Source organism: Chiloscyllium plagiosum, unplaced genomic scaffold, assembly GCF_037043375.1.
Source record: "Chiloscyllium plagiosum isolate Xiang-an unplaced genomic scaffold, Cpla_swu_hap1 HiC_scaffold_6, whole genome shotgun sequence".
Classification (NCBI taxonomy): Eukaryota; Metazoa; Chordata; class Chondrichthyes; order Orectolobiformes; family Hemiscylliidae; genus Chiloscyllium; species Chiloscyllium plagiosum.
Window position 1 is genome coordinate 9,482,895 of NW_028270144.1, and position 25,314 is coordinate 9,508,208.

Consider the following 25,314-nt stretch of genomic DNA (forward strand, 5'->3'; position numbering starts at 1 on the left):
GGATTTACGTGCTTCAATAATGTAAATATACTAATTGTTTTAAATGGATTCATGTGTATATTTTCTATATTGTGGAGTCTGCAATAGTTATATGGAACTTTATGTTTTCTCATTCCTACATAGATCTTGAGTTATGCCAATACTGGGTACTAGGTGTGTTGGCATGGTACATCTGAGGGCAAAAGATGGTGGGTGGATGGATTGTGATGAGTCTGCATTAACTGGGTAAAAGGGGTAAATTGGATCAATGGGTTGATGTGAGTAATAAATTGGCTTAGAGGCTATAAATGATGGGTGTGGTGGCATGGTTGATATGGTGGGTTTACGGGTGTATTGGGGTGGATACAGGGCATGAATTGGCATGGATTGGCATGAAAGAGGCATGGCAAGTATGTGGGAGTGTGAGAGGTGAGAGCCAGAGGAATGTTTCATGTTTTTCTCAAATTCTCAAACTTCAATAAAGTAAGCTAAAGCTGGCATTAAGTTTTTTATGCTGACTATAGAAGGTGCAATCACTGTCATTAGGCTCCAAGTTTGGGTTAACAAGTAGCACGTAACATTCGTGCCACACAAGTGCCAGGCAATAACTATTTCCAACAAAAGAGAATCTAGCCATCATCCTTTGACACTCAATGGCATCATTATCACTGAATGCCCCACTATTAATATCCTGGGGGTTAATATTGACCAGGAAATCAAGTGGAATGACCATATAAATACAGTGCCTCCAATAATAGATCAGAGGTGAGAAATCCTGCAGTAAGTAACTGACCAGCTGCCTCCCCAGATTCAATCTACCATCCAAAAGGCACAACTCCAGAGTGTGATCAAATACTCACCACATGCCTGGATGAGTGCAACTCCAAAAACAGTCAAGAAGCGTCATGCTATACAGGACAAAATAATCCTTTTGATTGGCATTGACTGATGCACAATGGTCACAATATGTACCAGCTACAAGATGAGCTACAGAAGCACATTAAGTTTCGTCCAGCATCACAGTTGTTACCATCTAAATGGGCAAACGTGGAAGATGTGTGGTACATCATTGCCTGCAAACTTCCTTCCAACCTGTACCTCATCTTGACTTAAGAACTATAATGTAGTTCAATCACTGTCACTGTGTCAAAATCCTTGCTTCCTAACAGCATTGCCCATTGACCCCAAGAATTGCTGCAGTTCAAGAAGGCATCTTATCACCACCTTCCCTAGACCAATTAACAATGGATAATAAATAATAGCCAACAGACTATGCATATATCACTAGAATGAATATAAAGTTCCATTTTAAGACTCCAGAAACAGCGGTAATAATAATTGGATACTTCGTCTCAGTGTTCATATTTGAGGGATTATCTAACTCAATGAGTTATAACGCAGTTTTCACATTGCAGTCTGGCACTTTAGAAAGGAACTGAACAGCTGTTTTTATCTGGTAAACCACAGCTCATTATGCCAGGACAGCAGTTGCATTGTGGGGTCCTTGTTTTGTGCTTGTTCAAGGCTGGCCACAACATTTTGGCAGCATGCAAAATGAAGGCTAATCATGTGCTACTGCGGAGATAACAGGAAATACTTGGCCTGCGACCCATCACCAAAGTGTGTTGCTGCAGTATAAAGGGATTATACAGTGAATCTACTTCAGAATATTTCATTGTTTGTTTACTATTGTGATACACTCCATGGCTTAGTCATCACATCCTCATCTTTGAGACAGAAGATTGTTCAGTCTATTCCAGAGACTTAAATACAAACAGTAAATTCACACTTCAGAGCAAAACAGTACTGATGATTTGGACCCAGATTTCTGTGTCATCGGAATAACATAGGACCACTTCCTAAATTGCAAGCATGGCCCAATTCCTGCTGCCATTCCAAAAGATATGGACAATCAACATATATGTAGCTTTTGAGTATTTGCTGGTTCTCTTGCAGTGGCAAGTAATTCAATGTGTAAAGCCATTTTAGTGGAGCCACACTACAGATCTCTTCTCTAAGTAAACATGTAATCAATGCTCTCAGAGGAGTCCCGAACAATTGAGTAATCCCTGTCTCTCATCTGGGAAAAGGTATCCATAAGGGAAGGGATCCTTGCTCATTTAACCTTGTTGCAATCAGAATTGTTGTGAGTTTGAGACCCTTGACCAGTTCATGACACAAGTCTGGAGGATAATTGTTTGACCATCCTGCCTTTTCCATGAACACCTTGTTGTTTCTTTGTCATTCAGATGAGCTATTAAAGCAAGGCATTTCCAGCCCTCGCTGTTGTATGTGTGAAAAAAAGCTCTCATGACTTTTTTTTAAAAGAAGAAAAATGGAAGATTTCCCCAGAATAATCTGCCCAATATATATCAAACACTGTCTTTGATTACCTCATCATTATCATGTCTCCCAAACTTCAAGCATATTTATATTATTAGTTATAGAGCTCTTTGAAACATACTGAGATTGTAAAATATTAAGCAAGTATTAATTTCTCATCCATAAAAGAAAACTGGCTGAAACCAGTGAGATGGCTGAGACTTGCCAAACTACCATAATTTGTCACCATATGTGAGAATTCTCTGTTAGGTGAGCCAACAACTGAAAGCTAATAGGAAAATGATCTGACAATTGAATCTGGCACTTTCACAAACTATACAGTGAATTTCCTCACTGCTGTTATTTTAGTATTTACAGTTACCCTGAAAAGTATTGGGTACTGTCCTGTCATTCCCAGGGCATTGCACAGATTTTATCTGACCTACTTCTCTTTGATATTACAAAATTCAATATTTCTCCAGGATTGAATACATGGTACTTTATTCTTTTTTCAGAGGAGCTCTTGTTGATATAAATAGTTCATTATATTTAAATTAAAATCTAAATCAGTGCATTTCTTCCAATTGTCAATGACCTCCCTTTTTCTGTTATGCTTCAATGACCAAATCAGCTTGACAGTTGGATAATGCCATTTAGAGGTAACAGGTGTGTGCATTCTTCATTCAGTAATCTTCATCAACATTGAGCTTAATGAATAATTACATCTTTCCCCATGGGCTTCTGCAAATGCTATGATAGAACAAATGAAATCACAAAGTGAGTCTAATTCACTGAACTCCACTTGTGCTCATCAGCATGTAATGTTCCAGTCTTTCCTGTTAATTTAAAGGAGTTGATCCCTCTCTTTCTTTCAAGTAAAAATTTTTATTCCCCACACTACACCCCACCCCCCCCCAAACAAAATGACTTGGATCCTCACAAGGTTTCTTCTGCTCATTATTTGTCTTACCCCATCAGCGCAGTGCCTTGTTACAAAAACACAAATCCATGTTTAGACAGAAGCTCAATTAAAACAACAGCACATGTGAGACAGGCTTAACCATAAGATCAAGGCAGCTGGAAACTGACATAAGTACTTAATGATGACAGTAAAAGGGATCAAAGCCTTGAGTCACCTCAGTCAGAACTATCCCTTTAAATGCATTGACTGGCCAACTGTGAATCTACAGATGCTCTCAGTGTGGTACCAAGATCTGGTTGCTCTGAAGCTGTCTTTGAATTCATGCTTTTGTTTCTTAATTAATGATAATTATTTTATAATGTGGTTAAAATTCCTGTTCGATTCCATTTATCGGTGAAGCTTATTTAACCTGTTATCTGCTTACTGTAAACTGGAAGATCAAATATGCCTACGATAAACTGATCCAGCTTTTTAATCACACAGCAATAACTTGGCAAATTAATGTGTTTTATAAAACACTTAAACAGGAAATGCAGTCAATTAATAAGAGCCATTTGTAAAGAGAATAGAGAACTTATTGGCCATTTTCTCTACATCAGAACAAATGCACAGATTTGCAGCAATTATTTTATGATAATGCTCAATAAAAAGTAGGGCAACATGCTGGCTCAGTGGTTAACACTGCTGCCTCAAAGCATCAGGGCCTCTGGTTTGATTCAACCCTTGGGTATTTGCTGGTGGAGAGTTTGCACATTCTCCCAGTTTCCACTGGGTTTTCCTGTTTCCTCCTACTGTTCAAGAATGTGCAGGTTGGGTGGATTAGCCATGGGAAATATGGGGTTAGGGCAGGATTAGCCATGGGAAATATGGGGTTAGGGCAGGATTAGCCATGGGAAGTATGAGGTTGGAGGAGTGGCAGGCTCGGGATGGGATGTTCTTCATAGGGTTGGTGCAGACTCGTCATGCTGAAAAGCTTCAGCACTGGGGATTCTAAACACGTGATGTAGAAATGACTATTAAAGTTGCAAATACAGGGTTGCCATTGTATAATCCATGATATTAATTTATATAAAATATTAAGCAATATTTGAAATTTATTAAACTAACCACTGTAAATTGCTTCTAAGGCCTCTACTTATTTCGAAGGCCTTGCATTCATATTGTATGACTAGTGGGGGACAAAACATAACATACTTGGATGACAGGCCTTGGCTTTTGTGATGGGACCACCAGCAATTTTTTTTAAAAGAGGCTCCTTCTTTTGTTAAACAATGATTGGAGGAATGCAACATAGTTAAATGTGCAAGTTGTTGGTAGCTTCAGTTATTTTGGTTCACCAATCTGCCACTTGATGCTAAAATCAACATGTGGATCACAAAAGCAACAGCTGTTACATCCGAGCAGAATAAAAGACTGTGGCAGAATGGCAACTGGACTGAGATCATCAAACTGTGAATCAAACAAACCTGCATCCTCAGTACACTCCTCTACGTGGACGAGACCTGAATAGACATATGCCAGGCAGGAGAGAAGGCTGAAACGTTTTCACTTTGTAGCCTCGGAAATATCATCAGCATCTCTTGGCAGAACAAATCACCAACTCAGAAGTCCTGGGTTAACACACACTAATTGATAAGCCACTTTGTGTCAGCCACATCTATTGGATAGATGACGGCAGCTTACCCAGTGAGCTTCTGTACAGCAAACTGCCCACTGGGTTACTTTTTAAGTGTCCTACACTGCTTCAAAGACAAATGTCATGTCAGACATGTACAAGTAGATGCTTAGCACAGAGTCGATCACCTTGGAACCAAACCATTGTAGCTTTCCACCTAGTAAGACAATCTGAACAGCAGTCCTCACCAGTCATGAACTGAATGATGCTGTTGATAAAAACACTTCAGGGTTACAGATGGATTTCCCCCTCCCTCTACCTCCATTTTCTACCTGGTGATAAGTGATCTTTGCCTCACCTGATCTAACTTGAACTTGCTTTTGTTTATGAACAAAAGCAAAATGGATTGAAGTACCCAAGCATATACTTGTCCATCGGCAAGGGCCTGTAGATAAGGCTGGAAATAAACCCTCTTTTGTAGGCCAAAGAAGGCTCCAGCTCATGAATCTGGGTCAGAAAACTTCCAATATATCAATGTCCTTATCTTTTTACAACAGTGACAACACATCAAAAGTGCTTAATTGGCTGTAAAATGTATTATCACATCATGAAGTCATGAAAGGTGTTGTATAAATGTGAATATTTATTTTCTTTCATTAGGTTAATGCCAGGAAAATGAGGTGGGAAGATTGGTTTTGTTGATGCTCTTGCCTCAGGTGCAGGGCACCTACAGATTGCACCTACTTGCCATGAATACTGAGTCCACCCTTGGGGTGGAGTGAAAATGTGGTGTGCAAAGTTAATCATCTACACCATGTGTTGTTTCCTTTTACATTTTCGGAAAACAAAATTGCTTTAATGCAAATGTAGAGAAAAGTCTGACTTTATCTTTTAATAATGGTGCCATAAAGCTGTAAATTGCAAACATTACCTGTCTTCAAAAGTACCTCTCACTCAAGATTATGCAGTACTTAGAAGCTCTATAATACTTCACAGCTAGTTTAACCAAGGCACTTATATTTCTGGGCCTGGTCTTAATTTCAGCTCAGACCAATGGGATGAAAATCTCTTCTCTGCATACCTGGAAGAATCTGCTGTGTAATGACCTCAGGCAGCCTCTGCCCATTTTCTGCAGGGTTTCCTGCAGAAAAGTTTACAAATTGTAATTTTCTGTGGTGAGGCTGCAAGCACAGGCTACTATGCAATTTAAAATAATTTAGATTGGTTTGGCAAAGTGTGTTCTGTGAGGTCAGAGTTGGGTCACTTTGTTCAAGTAGCACAGAGAAAAAGGAATCCCTCTTAAGTTGGGGCTCTGACTTCTGTGTACATCGTGGTACAAAGCTGAATGAAAAAAATTAGTTAGCAGTTATGAATATATGAATTAGGAACAGGGTGAGGTAGTTCTAGAATGCAGAAAAATCCTTTCCATGCACTGTCTGACAAGATCCTTCAGGAGTTTATATGCTTCAATTAAGTCACCTCCTACGTTTCTGAACTCCAGTGGATACAAGTCTCACTAGTCCAATCTCTCCTCAAGAGACCCTTCCATCTATTCAAGACTTTAGCCTTGTGAACCTTCTCGGAACTACTTACAAAATATTTTACATACTTGCTTAAATAAGAACACTGACACTGTACACAGTGCTCCAAACCTAGTCTCACCAATGTCTGTTCCTGATGAAGGGTTTATGCCCGAAATGTCAATTCTCCTGCTCCTCGGATGCTGCCTGATCTGTTGTGCTTTTCCAGCGCCATGCTTTTCAACTCTGACTCTCCAGCATCTGCAGTACTCAGTTCCCCCTCACCAATGCCCTGTTTGACTAAAGCAGAATTTCCTTACTTTTGTGTGAATTAGAAACAAAGCATCAACTATCGCATGTGCCACGTCTGTTAAGACCACACGATGAAACTTCATCAGGCACTTGTCAGTTTGGAACTCCAATAATTTGCTCAGTATCACTTTCCTGATGATAGTTATTTTCTTGAGTTCCTTTCTCCCTTCTATTTCCTATATAACTATTTCTGAGGTGTCCTTGTGCTCGAATCGCAAAAGGCTGGTCTGCAGGTACAACAGGTAATTAGGAAGGCAAATGGAATTTTGTCCTTCATTTCTAAAGGGATTGAGTTGAAAAGCAGGGAGATATATTTTAGCTGTATACGGTGCTGGTGATGCCACACCTGGAGTACTGCGTGCAATTTTGGTCTCCTGACTTGCAAAAGAATGTACTGACAGCGGAGGGGGTGCAGAGGAGGTTCACTAGGTTGATTCTGGAGTTGAGAGGGTTGGCTTATGAGGAGAAGCTGAGTAGACTGGGATTATATTCATTGGAATTGAGAAGAATGAGGAGGGATCTTGTAGAAAGTTATAAAATTATGAAGGGATTAGATAAGATAGAAGTAGAGAGGATGTTTCCACTGGCAGATGAAACTAGGACAAGAGGGCATAGCCTCAAGATTAGAGGGAGCAGGTTTAGGACTGAATTGAGAAGTAACCTCTTCACCCAGAGGGTTGTAAATCTATGGAATTCCCTGCCCAGTGAAGTGGTTGATGCTACTTCAGTAAACATTCTTTTTTGAACAATAAAGGAATTAAGGGATACGGTGAACAGGCAGGTAACTGGAGCTGAGGCCACAAAAAGCTCAGCCATGATCTTATTGAGTGGCGGAGCAGGCTTGAAGGGCCAGACGTCCTACTCCTGCTCCCAGTTCTTGTCTTCTTATATGTTCTTATGTTAACTGTATCTTCCAGCTAATGAAGAGCTCTGAGAAAACCAATTTAATTAATCTGTCACCTCTTTACTTTCCACTACTAATTTCCCAGCCTTTTATGACTGATGCTCTCATATTTTGTGAACAATCATCTTTTTAAATATCTATTATGCATTTTGCCTTCCATCACTTTATTGGTGATTGAGAGTTGACCAATGGATAGTTACTGACTGGGTTGGATCTGTCTTTGTGTTCAGGACGTATTTGGGAAATTTTCCACATGGTTGGAGAGGTACCAATATTGTACCTGTATGGAATAGCTTGGCTGGGAGCACAGCAAATTCTGGAGTACAAGTCTCCAGTACTGTTGCAGGAATGCTGTCAGGGTGCATACCCTTTGCAGTAACCAGTGCCTCCAACCATTTCTTGATATCATGTGGAATGAATCAAATTGGCTGTGATATTGAGGGAGGCTGAAACGGAGATTCTCCACATCATTTGTTCCAAGCTCTTGCCTCTGACCAGGGACTGAAAAAACAAATGATTAATGTATTAACCACCTTGGTCTTCAGCAAATAACTGAAAGGACCTGAAAATAAAGAGTTCAGAGCTTAGTAGGACCTGAAAGAAATGAAAGAGATACATTATCAAATTTTCTAGACTACATTTCCCCAGTATATCTTTGTCCACTGTAACATCCTATTTGTATAAGCTTCCATGCTACGATTTTAGTTGAGTTAAAATTTTAAAATAAACATAGGAAGGGTTTGGAGGGATATGGGCCGGGTGCTGGCAGATGGGACTAGATTGGGTTGGGATATCTGGTCGGCATGGACGGGTTGGACTGAAGGGTCTGTTTCCATGCTGTACATCTCTATGACTCTATGCTCAGGTAGCAATTTAGGGATTATAACTTAAGGGCGGCACGGTGGCACAGTGGTTAGCACTGCTGCCTCACAGCGCCGGAGACCCAGGTTCAATTCCTGCCTCAGGCGACTGACTGTGTGGAGTTTGCACATTCTCCCCGTGTCTGCGTGGGTTTCCTCCGGGTGCTCCGGTTTCCTCCCACAGTCCAAAGATGTGCAGGTCAGGTGAATTGGCCATGCTAAATTGCCCGTAGTATTAGGTAAGGGGTAAATGTAGGGGCATGGGTGGGTTGCGCTTCGGCGGGTCGGTGTGGACTTGTTGGGCCGAAGGGCCTGTTTCCACACTGAAATGTAATCTAATCTAATGTAATCTAATATCAAGGCAATTTGGTTAGACTCTACACTGGATTTTTTAGCTTCTCAACTAGTTACCAGTTTTTGCTGCTTGGCTCTTTCTTGACCTCACCTCACATGGCTTGATCTAAACTACCCACAGCATTATACTGTCTACTCCAAGATCTGCAAATATCTAAAATTCAGCACAGCATCTATCCTGATTTTGTGTACTGTACATTTACACAGGCACTCACAAAATTAGGGATCAAATATTCACCCAGTCCATTGCCTGGAATAAAGATTTTAGCTCAAGCCTCTGACTCCAAACCAGAATGCTATGACCAGGTTAAAGGCTGGATCATTGATAGTATGAGCTGGAGTGTAAAACTGAGATGGAGAAATGTGGAAGGCATTTTGTTATTTAAGGTTAAAAACTCCAAGTAAGATGAGCTGTAAAGTGGCCAGAATCCAGAGATTGAGCAAGACTAGGCTAGACATCTCTTCATTTTGACATGATTTTTCACCTAGACCATGTAACTTAAATTCATTACAGAAATAAGTAACTGGACTTAACTAGTGATACTGAAAGCTCACTTTTCATTTCTAATTCATCCTTGGTTAACTGAATTTTTAATCGTACCACAGTGTAGACCTGGGTTTTGCAGTTGTTGGTGAAGTAACTGTGCTCATTGCTGACTTTCAGAATAGCCCTAATACTTACTGAACTTTAGATGCAGGTTGGAACTGTCATTCCAAAGAGGGAATGTTTCCTGAGAGTGTGACCTTGCAGGGTTCTGTACAGCTCATGAAATCACAGCCATAAAATCTGGCAGAAACAAACTGCTACTGTAACTGCGATTTTGAAAGGTGAATGGAAAAGGGTTACAGCAGATTTATTTGGTCAAAATAATTTTGAAAAGTGTTAAATTCACATGTATTTTTGAAAATTGAGAAACTTGACCAGAATCATTTTCATAAATCATAACACTTTTTTAAAGATCAGCTAAATCATTTGGAAATATGATAATGATTGAAGCAGTTAAAATATCTGATAAATCATGCAAAAAAGTCATTTGCCTTAAACATTTTCAAAGTCAGATAAGTCGTATTAAAGTGTAATTTACATTAAAACATTTTAAAAAGTCAAATTAATCTTTATATCCTTCTGAATATTTTTAAAAATTCTGATATACTACATTTGAATAAAGCTGAGAAATGTACCTTTGTGTAAGAACTGTTTTGAAAGTTCCTTTCACCTCCAATTTTTACTGTCTGCTTAGCACCTCAAATAAAAGCTCTGAAGTATTTTGGTCAGATTAATTTGTTCTTTGTGGACAATCTGTTCTCACTTTGGCAAAATTTCTCATTTTAATCCTCAGGCTGATGACTTATAATGCAAAACCTCCAGAACAGCAGAGATTAGCTCACCACAAACTCTGGATTTATGCACAACCTACTCATCATACTCCAGAAGTTGCTGGTCTGCTCCATAAGGAAATGCCATTTCCTAAATAATACTTAGGCCCTTACATCCACCTCATCCCTCTTTGCTATTGATGGCCATCACTTCAAGTGCTCAAACACCATGCTCGACATATCCTTTAAAATCACTTCTCAACTCTATTAATATCACCTGGTATGCTTTGTTTCCATTTGTTTCCTATACGTAGGTCTTTTTTTAAAGATGCTACAAAAACGTAACTAAAATGGAAATTGCTGGAGAAACTCAGCAGGTCTGGTAACATCTGTTGGGAGAAAGTAGAGTTAATGGTTGAGGTCCATTGAAATCTTTTCAGGGTTTGCAGAAATTCAAATTGTTCAACAGATATGAGTGTGTGTGTATGTTCAAATTGCATTTGAAGCTAATATGCCTACATCTGAAATGACCTAAAGAGCCAATCAAGCTGACCAGATAAGGGTTACAAATGCTAACTTTGCCAGCAATGGTTACATCCCATCAAAGAATGTCCAAAAAGTGTGACATTGTTTTAGCAGAGCACACTGTTCGTTACACGAGACTTTGCCCACTTAATGGCAATATTTTGTCATGCAAGTTGCTGAAACTGTGAAATACAAACAGCACGGGAACCTGTACAGGACATCAGTGATCTATGTGAGCAAAGTCAGAAACTGTGCTTCTTTTTAATAAATCAGATCTAAAGAATTTGCAATGAACAATGTAAGCGTTGAGCCAGGAAATACAAGGTAAAATTCATTCCATAATCAGGAACAGAAAAAGAAAGAGAACTAAAGAAATTTAATTTGAAAAGAGAAACTTCAGCTTTTAAAAAGAAATCCCCACCAGTTAAAATCTAAAGAATTGAAAATTCATATTTGAAAATTCATTTTTACTCAAGTGTTCCCCGATAGTTTCAAGGTTCTCGAGAGTTCCTTGACTTCTGGGAAAAATAGCTCGAATGAATTTACTTTATCTTCCCTATTTCTACTCTTCTCTGACATTTCTTGCATCTTTTCCAGTTGTATCTGATAACTCTCCATTATGAAAAGCAATATTGTATTTAAATAGTGATAAATTGCAGAACTCTTGTGTCCTAGTACATGAATCACAAAACATTAGTGTGCAGATATAGCAAATGATTCATAAGTCAAATCAAATATTGCCATTTATTGTATGGGGAAAGGAATATAAAAGTAAATTAGTTTTACTACAGAAAGCCCATCTGGAATACTGTTTACAAATGTTGTCACCTCACTCAAGAAAGCTATAATGACCACAGACCAAACATGTCCTCAAAATGGTTCATGAGCTAATAAATTGTATAAGTTCATTTATGAACTCTTTTTAAATATTTGAATGTTTCAATTTATAAATAATCAGCAGCACACTTTAGATTTTAAACAGTTGAAAAGATTAGTTGATTATACAACTAATGCAGAATATTAATTAAATAAAAATTGGTAAAGATATTTGTTAAAGTACTGATACAAAAATTTAATTTAAATACAAAGCTGTGAACTGAGATGAAAATAACATGTGCCGTCAATATTATTGTAGGCAAGATATGTTTGTTTGTTAATTTTCTCTCTGAAATGAAGAGATCGTAAGTCAGATTCAAAAACTGTGCTGGATTCTGTAGTTGAATAGTTGAACTTGGTCCCATGGTGGACTCAGTACACAGAGCAAGTTTTGGAAGTGTCTTTCACTTTGTTCTTTTTGCTTCTTTGTTTTGAACTTCAGTGTGTGTTTAGTTTAGTATTGCAGTTCCCTTAGCTGTTTCTTTTTCTTGCCTGAGATGTCTTGCTCTGATTTCCAGTTAGCTGGGTCAAAACATCAATCGCCTGGTGTCAGATGGCTCTCCTCTAACTAGTTCTCAACTAGTTTTCATTGGAATCAAATAAAATTACTACAAATGTTAACAATAATGGATCATTGTTCTACAAAGTGAAGTCAAGTATTCTGGAATTTGCTGTGATGTCTTTATTCCTGTCTCTTTTTCTACAATGCAACACAGGTTTTGAGACTTCACACCTTTTGAGGATTAAAAGGAATCTTTGAATCATTTAATGACATCTGGCGATTGGCTCTTAAGATGACACAGTCTGATTGTCTTTTGATTTCGGTTGAATACATAACAGACATCATGTGCTTCAGGAGCCATTTCATCCATGTTCAATACATATTAATTGTTTTACAAACATAAAATATTATATTTTTTTTGACAAAGGATATAAATTGCATTACAGGCTGCGTACAGAAGGTTCACTTGACTGAGGAAAATTTGGACGGGTTGACCTGTATTGAAGTTGCTAAGAATGAGCGATGATTTTATTGAAATGTATATGTTCCACAGCAACCTTGACCAGATGGATGCTGAGAAAATGTTCCAATTGTGAAAAGGTTAGAACAAGGGGCACAGTTTGAAATAAAGGTTTACCCATTTAAGAGATGAGAATATTTTGCCTTTCATTAGTCATTTGTCCATGGAATTATCTTCCCCAGAGAGGTATGGAGTCACTTGTGTGTATTTCATATGTAAAACCTCAAGACTGTGGACTCAATAGCTCAAATATGTACCTTGCTCAGTGACATCTCTGGTTCCTGAACCACCTCTTCTTCTGACCCATAAATCCTGGAAGATTATTTCTACTCTTCCCTCAAACTAGTTCAGGTACAGACTTCAACAGCTGCTGTGAGAAATAATTTAAATAAAACCCCAAACCAAACAAGCAAACAAAAATCCCTGTAGTCTTTTCCCACAGCAACTTTGGATGCCTGAGATCTAAACTAAATCTTCCTCACCTCCACATATTCCCATTCTTCTTGGAAACCATATGAATCATCTTATCTTCTTTTGGGGACAGCTGTGGACAACCTATCTCCATCAAGAAACTTGGAGGGGTAGCCCATTGTTTAATTTATGATTCTTCCAACTAAGACCTATTTCAGTCACCCTAAGACTTGCAATTACTTCAGGCTTACTTACCAGACTATTAAGTGTTCCCATTTACCATGCTTTTAAATTCTCATGTTTTACTCCTAAAATATAAATGTTTTAAAAACAGATAACCAGAAGGTTATGTTGGTTAGACAGTAATAAGCAAGTCCTGACTTTATTTGGTCGATTTGATTCGTATCTATCATGCAAAACAAGCAATTTTATGCTATCCAATGCCTTTCAATGATGAGACAAACAGTGCATTGCCATTTCTGTGAAGATAATAAGAGAGATGTGCATCTTTGACAGAAACATTGGGATTTCCATGTTGAACTGTACATTTTACCTACAACTGCTAAGGTATTTGCATGTAAACAATGAGCTGTTAGCTTTGCTGTTATTTTGACAGTGCATTTAGGTTGTTACATAATCTTTATGCTAACAAGCATAAATTCAAAATATGCATATTGTAAGCCTAAAGTTTCCTTAATGGAACAAATCCAAAAGTGAGACCCAAATGTGTATACTGTCATGTCTATTTTCCTGATTTCAATTACTTCCAAAATATCCTCTTGATCTTATTAAAGTGTATCTGACCTCACAGTGGATGTAAATCAAAGACGATATATGGAGCCCAAGGAAATATTCCAGCCTATATTCTTCTAAATATGAAAATTTATGTTTCAATTCATTTGCAATCATTCATGCACATCGGCATATTTAACAACCTGCTATTGGAAAGCTTTTCAAATTTTAATGACAAACTCAAAAAGGAAATTAAAATAAATGTAAGACAGAGTTGGTCTCAGTAGGTACATTTCTTTTTAAAAAATTTCAATTAAATTACCATCAAAATTATTTTCTTTCCTGTTACTCCTTAAAACATGTTGTTAATATTGTGAGACCACTAAATAAGTGCAATTAAAGGATGCCTCCAAATGTGTGTTTACTTTACGCCACAGATAGAATCTTAATAGATCATTATAAATAAATGTTAAACTGATCTGGGTAACTTACTAAAGCGCAATGCTCTTTGAACATTGAAGTCACATAATTAGTTTTTGAAGCTAGCTTACACACTCCTCTGTCCACAAATGCAAAGATACTCCGGGCCAGGGTGTAGTATTAATTTAATCCTTCAAGTGTCACATTAAAATGCACTGCTTTAATGACAAATAAGAACAACAGCATAATGAAGCGAACCCAGAATTTCAATTCTTCTTGCCTTGTTCATTTCTCAATTTTCATTTCTGAAGTTTCAGAATCCCTTTCAAACTTTCCACTCTCAGTAGTGACACTCATACACCTGTTTAAATGTGTTTTTGTGTCTCTGGCTTCTATGAGTTTCAAGATTGCAGTTTTCTTTTGTTTATATCTTGCATATTACAATAAAGAGTACTTTACTAAAATATTATCAGCGTTTTGGCTCTATGTGAAAGTGGCAGGTGTCAATGAGAAATTCTTGGAAGCTATTGTACGCCTCACATTAAAAGCAGTCTCCAGGAATGGTGAGGGTTTTTTTAATTAGCACGTCATTAAAGTGCAATGCTTTAGTTTCTGCATACACGCCCTTAAACATTGAAAGAGAAAAATGATGGCTCTGAGTCACCATTAATAAGGCTTGCAACCTACAGGTACCATCAGTCACCTCAAATGGGTTGAATTTTATTTACAAGGTGTAGCAGAATGTCATTTGAGGCTCACACCTTACACTGTCTTCTAGCACACAGTTACCTACCACATGAGGCTGTGCTTTTATAACAATGAATGATGATTGTAATATTACTTTAAATGGCACTTTTCGTTGCAAACACCTGAACTCCAGATGGCCAGCAGACAGGAAATGGCATAACTTCACACAGAATGAATGTTACAGCCACTTCCTCCCTATAGATTACATTTGGATGCAGACCTAAATAAGTAGGATTTAATTTGGAAATGTGGACCTGTAAGTCATATCTTTTTCTTTACTTTTCTTCATTGGGACTTGTCTAAAATATGCTGTTGGTACGCTTGAGATGGGAGCACTTAAAATCATGTAAGGCTGTGGAACCTTTATAGAGGAGTAAAATAAATTTCTTATCCCCCAACTACCACATTAATGTAGCCATTCTAGCCTCTTGCACATTCCACCATAAAACAGATGCACCATGAAAACAAAATTAAAGCTTTTGCCTTACAGCAAAACCACTCTAGCCTGTGAAATGTGGTGAAAAGCCATTTGTGTCAGAATATGTGTGTTGTAAATTCATCCAAATGTGATAGTTTGATTTGTTTCAAAGTGGGTATGTAGCCTAGTGATGTAGATTAATATTATTGTGCGTTATGGTTAATCTAGAGGAAAAGCTGAAGTCTCATATAAAGTCTTTTTAATAATTAGACACATATATATGACAGAGGAAGTTTTCAGATGAAGTCACTTATTGGATCATTTACTGGGCTCAAGGTATAATTTACTGGGGAATAACACAAATGAGGATATTATCCAATTTCTGCGATGGATTGGTTGGCTAGAATAAGACGATGAGTAGACATCAATTAAAGATGATTAGTAAAGTCAGGATTTTAATGTTTAATACATGGAAATATTCCATTGCATGATTGATCAATTGACTCAACTCACTTCTAAGCACTGAAACACGTTTTTCATTTATTTCACCCATTTTTCACTATCAAATATGCTGCAAGTCAAGGGTGACCCAGTTAATGATAACAACATATCTTTTGTGGTGCCTTTAGAATAATGAAAAAGACCCAAAATTCTTCACAGCAGCATTACCAATCAAAATGTGACACTGAGGCACACAGAGAAACATTAGCTCAGATTACATCATTTTGGTCAATGTGGTAGATTTTAAGGAAGGTAGTCAGAGAGGCTGACTAGGATAAAGAGGGTGCTTGAGAACTTGGAGCCCAGGTAACTGAAGGCACAGGCACCAACAGTGGAGCAATTTATATTGGGCATAGTCATGAGACCAGAATGAGACAATCTCAGATATCACAGAGGGTTGGAAGAGATTCTAGGCAGAGAGAATTGCAAGACCTTATGGAATTTGAAATGGAGGAAGAGAGTTTCAAAACCAAGGCATTGCTTGACCACAAGTCAATGCAGATGAGTGATCTCAGGGTATAATCAGAAAAGAGACCTGCTGGGAATTAAGACACAAGTGACAGAGTTTTGGTTGATTTAAGGTTTATAGATGATAAAATATAAGAGACCAGTGCAACAAAATAATTGAAATTAGAGATAGATAATGAAGAAATACATACCTGTTACAAAAGCATTAACTTAGACTGCGGCAACCCTGTGCTATACCACAAACAAAGGAATTAGATGATCTTAGTGATGGCATAATAATGTGACCAAAAACTCATCTCAAAGTTAAGTGTAGCACCAAGGTAGTGAACAAAATGACTTAATTCCAGATGGTTGTAGGATGAGGGAAAGGAGTTCATAGCTAGAGAATGGAGTTTGTAGGAGGAACCAAAAACTATAATTTCAATCTCTCCTATATTTAATTAAACACAACTTCTCCTCATCCCATGTTTGATAAGCAGTTGAGTGCCATCCGTGCACAATTGTACCTTCAGATGATATCAGCATGTAGTTGAGATATAACCAGAGACCAAGGCTCAATCCTTGGTGATCATCACAAGTAATGGTGCAACAGGAAGAGGAATGATTTCAGGTGATCCTCTGGCTATAAGGGGTGGGACCCAGGTAGATAGTGAGGAAAGAGATCGATCTGAGATGGGTACAGTTGAAAACAGAAGTGAGTCAAACAGTAAGGGCAGGCAGGGACAAGGTAGGACTAATAAATTAAACTGCATTTATTTCAATGCAAGGGGCCTAATAGGGAAGGCAGATGAACTCAGGGCATGGTTAGGAACATGGGATTGGGATATCATAGCAATTACAGAAACATGGCTCAGGGCTGAGCAGGACTGGCAGCTTAATGTTCCAGGATACAAATGCTACAGGAAGGATAGAAAGGGAGGCAAGAGAGGAGGGGGAGTGGCATTTTTGATAAGGGATAGCATTACAGCTGTGCTGAGGGAGGATATTCCTGGAAATACATACAGGGAAGTTATTTAGGTGGAACTGAGAAATAAGAAAGGGATGATCACCTTATTGGGATTGTATTGTAGACCCCCTAATAGTCAGAGGGAAATTGAGAAACAAACTTGTAAGGAGATCTCAGCTATCTGTAAGAATAATAGCGTAGTTATGGTAGGAGATTTTAACTTTCCAAACATCGACTGGGACTGCCATAATGTTAAAGGTTTAGATGGAGGGGAATTTCTTAAGTGCGTGCAAGACAATTTTCTGATTCAGTGTGTGGATGTACCTATTAGAGAAGGTGCAAAACTTGACCTACTCTTGGGAAATAAAGCAGGGCAGGTGACTGAGGTGTCAGTGGGGGATCACTTTGGGGCCAGCGACCATAATTCTATTTGTTTTAAAATAGTGATGGAAAAGGATAGTCCAGATCTAAAAGTTGAAGTTCTAAATTGGAGAAAGGTCAATTTTGATGGGATTAGGCAAGAACTTTCGAAAGCTGATTGGGGGCTGATGTTTGCAGATAAAGGGACGGCTGGAAAATAGGAAGCCTTCAGAAATGAAATAACAAGAATCCAGAGAAAGTATATTCCTGTCAGGGTGAAAGGAAAGGCTGGTAGGTATAGGGAATGCTGGATGACTAAAGAAATTGAGGGTTTTGTTCAGAAAAAGAAGGAAGCATATGTCAGGTATAGGCAGGATAGATCGAGTGAATCCTTAAAAGAGTATAAAGGAAGTAGGAGTATACTTAAGAGGGAAATCAGGAGGGCAAAAAGGGGACATGAGATAGTTTTGGCAAATAGAATTAAGGAGAATCCAAAGGGTTTTTATAAATACATTAAGGACAAAAAGGTAACTAGGGAGAGAATAGGGCCCCTCAAAGATCAGCAAGGCGGCCTTTATGTGGAGCTACAGAAAATGGGGGAGATACTAAATGAATATTTTGCATCAGTATTTACTGTGGAAAAGGATATGGAAGATATAGACTGTAGGGAAATAGATGGTGACATCTTGCAAAATGTCCAGATTACAGAGGAGGAAGTGCTGGATGCCTTGAAATGGGTAAAGGTGGATAAATCCCCAGGACCTGATCAGGTGTACCTGAGAACTCTGTGGGAAACTGGAGAAGTGATTGGTGGGTCTCTTGCTGAGATATTTGTATCATCGATAGTCACAGGTGAGGTGTCGGAAGACTGGAGGTTGGCAAACGTGGTACCACTGTTTAAGAAGGGCGGTAAAGACAAACCAGGGAACTATAGACCAGTGAGCCTGACCTTGGTGGTGGGCAAGTTGTTGGAGGGAATCCTGAGGGACAGGATGTACATGTATTTGGAAAGGAAAGGACTGATTAAGGATAGTCAACATGGCTTTATGCGTGGGAAATCATGTCTCACAAACTTGATTGAGTGTTTTGAAGAAATAACAAAGAGGATTGATGAGGGCAGAGCAGTAGATGTGATCTATATGGACTCCAGTAAGGCGTTCAACAAAGTTCCCCATGGGAGACTAATTAGCAAGGTTAGATCTCATGGAATACAGGGGGAACTAGCCATTTGGATATAGAACTGGCTCAAAGGTAGAAGACAGAGTGTGGTAGTAGAGGGTTGGTTTTCAGACTGGAGGCCTGTGACCAGTGGAGTGCCACAAGAATCGATGCTGGGTCCACTACTTTTTGTCATTTACGTAAATGATTTGGATGCGAGCATAAGAGGTACAGTTAGTAAGTCTGCAGATGACACCAAAATTGGAGGTGTAGTGGACAGCAAAGAGGGTTACCTCAGATTACAACAGGATCTGGACCAGATGGACCAATGGGCTGAGAAGCGGCAGATGGAGTTTAATTCAGATACATGCAAGGTGCTGCATTTTGGGAAAGCAATTCTTATCAGGACTTATACACTTAATGGTAAGGTCCTAGGGAATGTTGCTGAACAAAGAGACCTTGGAGTGCAGGTTCATAGCTCCTTGAAAGTGGAGTCACAGGTAGATAGGATAGTGAAGAAGGCGTTTGGTATGCTTTCCTTTATTGGTCAGAGTATTGCGTACAGGAGTTGGGAGGTCATGTTGCGATTGTACAGGATATTGGTTAGGCCATTGTTGGAATATTGCGTGCAATTCTGGTTCATGTGGAGTTTACACATTCTTCCCATGTCTGTGTGGGTTTCCTCCCACAATCCAAAGATGTACAGGCTAGGTGAATTGGCCATCAAATTACCCATAGTGTTCAGGGATGTGTAGGTTAGGTGCATTAAGGAAATGTTGGGTAGGGGAATGGGTGGGTTACTCTCGGAGGATCGGTGTGGACTTGTTGGGCCAAAGGGCCTGTTTCCACACTGTAGGGATTATAATTCTATATTCACTCTCCAATCTATTGCACAATTTTTCTTTCTATTGAATGTTTGCTTTTTTTTTGAGATAAAGCCCATAGCATTTCTAGGGAGAGAGTGAGGACTGCTGGACATCAGAGTCAAAGGGTTTGGTAACAAAGCATGCTGTTTAAAAGTTTGATTTTAGTCTGTCGTTCTGAGGCTAATTAATGAATATTATGATGTAAATATGTCTGGACATATCAAAACAGAAAACAAGTATAGTTAGGTCTCAAGTACAGGTATGGAGTTACTGTCCAGGAATGATAAATGTCACCACTGTTGAAGGTGTAGACTGTACTGGCAGCTGTTTAAGGCTTGTGGGAGGGGGAAATTACGTGTTCTCGATTACCGTAGATACTCAAGTAAAAGTCGATCTCATGAAAAAGTCGACCCCCCTATTTTTGCCAAAAAATCTGGACTTTAGCACCTATTGGAAAGATGTTGTGAAACTTGAAAGGGTTCAGAAAAGATTTACAAGGATGTTGCCAGGGTTGGAGGATTTAAGCTATAGGGAGATGCTGAACAGGCTGGGGCTGTTTTCCCTGGAGCATTGGAGGCTGAAGGGTGACCTTATAGAGGTTTACAAAATTATGAAGGGCATGGATAGGCTAAATAGGCAAAGTCTATTCCCTGGGGTCGGGGAGTCCAGAACTAGAGGGCATAGGTTTAGGGTGAGAGGGGAAAGATATCAAAGAGACCTAAGGGGCAATTATTTGATGCAGAGTGTGGTATGTGTATGGAATGAGCTGCCAGAGGAAGCTGCCAGAGGGTACAATTGCAACATTTCAGTGGCATTTGGATGGGTATATGAATAGGAAGGGTTTGGAGGGATATGGGTCAGGTGCTGGCAGGTGGGACGAGATTGGGTTGGGATATCTGGTCAGCATGGACGGGTTGGACCAAAGGGTCTGTTTCCATGCTGTACATCTCTATGACTCTATGACTCTATAGTTGGGCAGATAATAAGGAAGAAGGAAGTGCGGACTGCAAATGCTGGAGGTTAGAGTCGAGAGTGTGATGCTAAAAAAGCAGATCAGGCAGCACCCAAGGAGCAGCAGAATCGATGTTTCGGGCATAAGCCCTTCAGCAGGTTCCTGATGAGCGGCTTATGCCCGAAACATTGATTCTCCTGCTCCTCAGCTGCTGCCTAACTGGCTGTGCTTTTCTAGATAAGAAGAAAACCAAGTGAACGGAGTTCAAGTGGCATGCTGACTATGAAAAGGTTTTGGATGAGACTACTGTGGTTCAATTATATCTCGTCTACAGGCAGATCGAGAAGAACAAGCTGGGGAAAGTAACTGTGATAAGAACTGTTTGAGTACTGTGACAAGTACAGAAACTCAATTGGAATGTTTCGAACATGGTCAACCTGGTGTCGTTTGATTTTTGACCCTATTTCAGGAAGGATGCAGCAATATATTTCATGGTTTTGAATATCACAATCAAACCTCCTTAAACCTTAATACAAAAACAAAATTGGGTGGCTGCTGGAAGTCTAAAACAAAAGAACAGAAAACCCTTGACACATGCAACAGGTTTGACAACATCTGTGGTGAAGAGACGGAACTGATGAAAGATTCTCAGCCTAAAACTTTAACTCTGTTTCACTCTACACATACTATCAAAACCACCATACATTTCAGCATTCTCAGATTTCTATCTAATCTTGACCTCCTTTGCTTTAAGAACAGCCTTAGTCTCTTTTTCTTTTAGCAACCAGTCTTTAATCTCTTTATCGATCAAGTTAACTTCCTTGATAGCCTTTCTGAGACCTTGACATCTTTCCTAATATGTGGTGCCAGAAATGGTCACTAATGCTGCTCAAGGGACCTAATAACATTTTGGCATCATCTGCTTTCTTTTCCCAATTAGCTAAGCAAAGGACAGCCCTCTCAACCTATCCAGCCACCAGCAAAGGCTAGTGTAGGTCAGTGCCATCTCTGTCTGTCTGTCTGTCTCTCTGTCTCTCTCTCTCTCTCTCTGCAGAAAAGACTCTGAAATCAATTATTAACCTCTGCTAATGTTGAATGGCAGATCACCCTGCAAGCATGTTATTTTCTGTCCTGAATGGGTGTAAACAACCCAGCACACACAGTTCATACCTGCTCCAGAACTGGTCCTCATGTGCCAGAAATTTGATGCTTTGAGCCTGCCACCACTGCTCACAGAAATTGAGAGGGATGGTATGGGCATGTACACAGTAGTAGGGGGTCTTGACAAAGGGGGTAGAGTAAGCTGTTTTGGTTGCATGTCCATGGCTTTGGGTGATGACCTGGGGAGAGGGAAGCCAATGGAGTTAATGGAATGAGTATTTAGAAAGGAGAACCAGATGTCCTGGTGGTGACATGTTTGGCAATCATCACAGAAGCCCAACCCCTGCGTCATGTTCATGGACAAGGATTGTTGCTCCACAACAATGGAGCATTTACATCCACTTGTGGAGCATTTACATCCACTACAGAGAATGGAGCAACCTCACAAATTATGAAATGCAAGGGTTTCTGAAACATTAAAACTATTTACTTACCACTAATTGTGAAATAAACTTTAAACATGAAAGTATATTCTAAATAAACTCACAACATAATCTAACATGGTAAACAAACTATTTGCATCAGCTATAATGAGTAACAAACTATGTATAATTTTACCCACCATCGCCTACATGTGATATTAAGACATTCTTCTCCTCCTGAACCTCCTGCAGTACTACACTCAGCTTCCCCTGCTCTACAAATGCAGAGGAGGAAACCTGTTCTCTCATCCTTGGAGGTTTGCTTGGGTGACCCAAGGTGTGTTTGAGTTTGGATAGGTCAGACATGCTGAGGGTCTTCTTTCCTGAGGTAATTTGACTCTTCATGGCTGGAACCTCCAATGGGTGGGGGGAGGGGTGCACAATGTGCAGGTGTTGTCACCTCTCTGACATTGCTGGGCCTATCTGTCCATGGAGACAGACAGACAGTCACAAGTTCAGCCATGGTGCTGTTGAGTCTGGGCCAGAAGATTGTAAGAAATAGAAACAGGAATAGACTGTCCATCCCCTCAAACCTGCTCTGCCATTCACTAAGATCATGGCTAATCTGACATCTGTCTCATCCACTATCCTGTCCATGGCTTGTGGCTCTTGATTCCCCTACTGATCGAGAATTTACCTCGGTGCTCCACCATAGAGGGAGTCAGAACTTAGAAGCAGGAGACACAGTTTCAGAATAAGGGGCAAGTTTTTTTGGGCTAGGGTAAGGAAGCATTTCTTCATTCAAAAGGCAGCAAATCTTTGGAAATCTCTGCTCCAGAAGGCTGTGAGCCCTGTAATTAAATTGGTTCAAGACAGAAGTTGGTGGAGATACTAATAAATTAGCGAATATGAAGATGATGTGGGGAAAAACAGCATTGACATAGATAATCAACTATGATCTAGAATGGCAGAGCAGTGGTAAAGGACTGAATGGTCTACACCTACTCCTATGTTCTAATGGTATGCCTGGAGATCTGAAGGTAGAGGGTATGATTTAGAGTAGGGGCTGTGATGACAGCATTTAATCTTCTCCAGATAGATGGTCAAGTGAACAAAGAACAAAGAAAATTACAGCACAGGAACAGGTCCTTTTGCGCTCCAAGCCTGTGCAGATCCAAATCCTCTATTTGACCTTGCCACCTATTTTCTAAGGGTCTGCTCCCTGCTTATTCATGTATCTGACGCTTTTGTTCCTACCCCTACCACCTTCGCTGGCAGCGTGTTCCAAATGGCATGAAGGACTGGGATAGCCTTGCTAGTGACCTAGATTTTAATCTGCTTGAAGTTTTATTTTTGACACTCGTTCTTACTGAACAGGAACAGGGGCTATACTATAAAAATTAATAACTGCATGATATTGGTGGCAGATGCTTTGTCTGTCTAGGTGAAAGCATTAATTAATTAACTTATTCATGATAACTACTGGATAACAAACAAGTCCCACACTTCTACTATTTTACTGGATTTGCTGGAGTGCAAGGTATTATTGAATGCACAATATGGATCCCTTCCTAATAGCAATTCTATCCACAATGGAAATAGGGACCCTGTCTTTGAATAGGGAGCTGGTTTACAACCACAGACATAGCATGCTATATGGTAACTGTCATGATGATAGATTAGAACCCTAGACCATAAGACCATTAGACCAAAAGAAATAGGAACGGGAATAGACCATTTGGCCCCTTAAAGTTTGCTCCACTATTCATGGCTAATCTGACATTTCTTTTTGAGAAAACAAAGACTGAAACAGACACAAAAAGATTAGGAAAGTAAATTCAGTACGGTCTGAAAAGGTCCTACATGGGGGCCATAGAATGGTGCACCTGTAGAGTGCCAAGGAAACCTCAAAGACAGAGAGAAGTAACAGGAAGAGATAATGAAGGGGCTGTTGATCTCCACTCTCTCAGCAAAAAGCCATTTCTTTCAGACATCTTAAAGTGTTTTGCTCTTCCAGGAATACGGAAAGACTGTGTCTCAAAAAAAAATGACTGCAATTCTGGAATGCGGGTGTGCCGGTTTAGGAAGGTATGCTCGTAAACTGAGATCAATGTGCACAGTATGACTGGATTTGAGCATTAGTGTGCTGTGAAGGTCATAGTTAAAGAACTACCCTGTCACTCCCATGTTATAGGGTAAAGAGACTCGGTCTTGTTCTAAGTACTGAAAGCCAGTTAGCTAACAAGCCAGTCAAAAGGACACAGGAAAATAGAAGGATTATTGTGTTCTGATGGCTCCTAATCAATCACTAATGAAAGTAATTGTGACAAAACAATTTCAGCTAAAGTTAAGATTCCCAAAATTAACTGATCAACAATTAATGTTCCACTAACTACTCTCCAGAAATTGCAGAGAGAGACTGACCCATATATCTTCTAATTTTTATGACTCACATCTTAATCCTTATCTGTGAAATAGGCTGCATTATTATTTTTTACTTTTGCCTGTAGTCACTTACAAACTTACTTTTTTGTTAAGTCACGAATGCCTGGTTAAAATTGTTACTTTAAAAATGTAAAACCATTTGGGTCTTGGAGAAAATGCTCAGAAGGGCTGGATCCCTTTTTTTGACTTTAGTTGAGATCAATCAAAGGAGCAGGTGAATAAAGGAGGGAACCATTCATCCCACCTCTTCTGGGAGTTTAACTATGCAGTGTGTTTATCTGAAGCGTAGAAAACAAGCAGGACTAGGCCATTCAGCCCTTCAAACCTGCTTCACCATTCATTGTTCTCATGGCTGACCATCCACCTCAATAGCTTGTTCCTCCTTTTCTCTCTGATCTGGAATCATAATAGCTTGAGGAACATTGCCCAAGGTCTGGTCATATCATCATTCCTGATAGCTTGGTAATTGGGATAATTTATTTCATGACCTTTCATGTTGTCATTGTTTCGGAAGACTGGATGATGATTGCTATGGGATTATGGTTGTGCATTACTGCTGTTGCCTATGACTGATTTTAGCAACCCACTGATAAAGTCTGAAAGGATAAGATTTGAGGCATATACAATTATCAGAAATTTAGTGTGCCAGGGCACTGGATACTAAAACATATATCTGTTAGTTAATTGGTGGATTTTTTTTTGCTGTCCAGTCAACTAAGCTACCCATTATTAGCGTCTCATCTCAGCCGACAATTGCATCCTATACAACATCGCTGTGCAGAGTGGCACCACAACCTATGGGTTCTAGAGAAGCAGTGACAAGCTGTGACAGAATAGCA

General features: G+C 39.4%; 1 long non-coding RNA gene across 1 annotated transcript in view; it reads left to right on the forward strand.

Moving 5' to 3' along the window:
• LOC148149707 (uncharacterized) overlaps window positions 1-25,314 on the forward strand; it is a 340,804-nt gene that overhangs the window by 154,483 nt on the left and 161,007 nt on the right. The gene's annotated exons all lie outside the window — the stretch shown is intronic.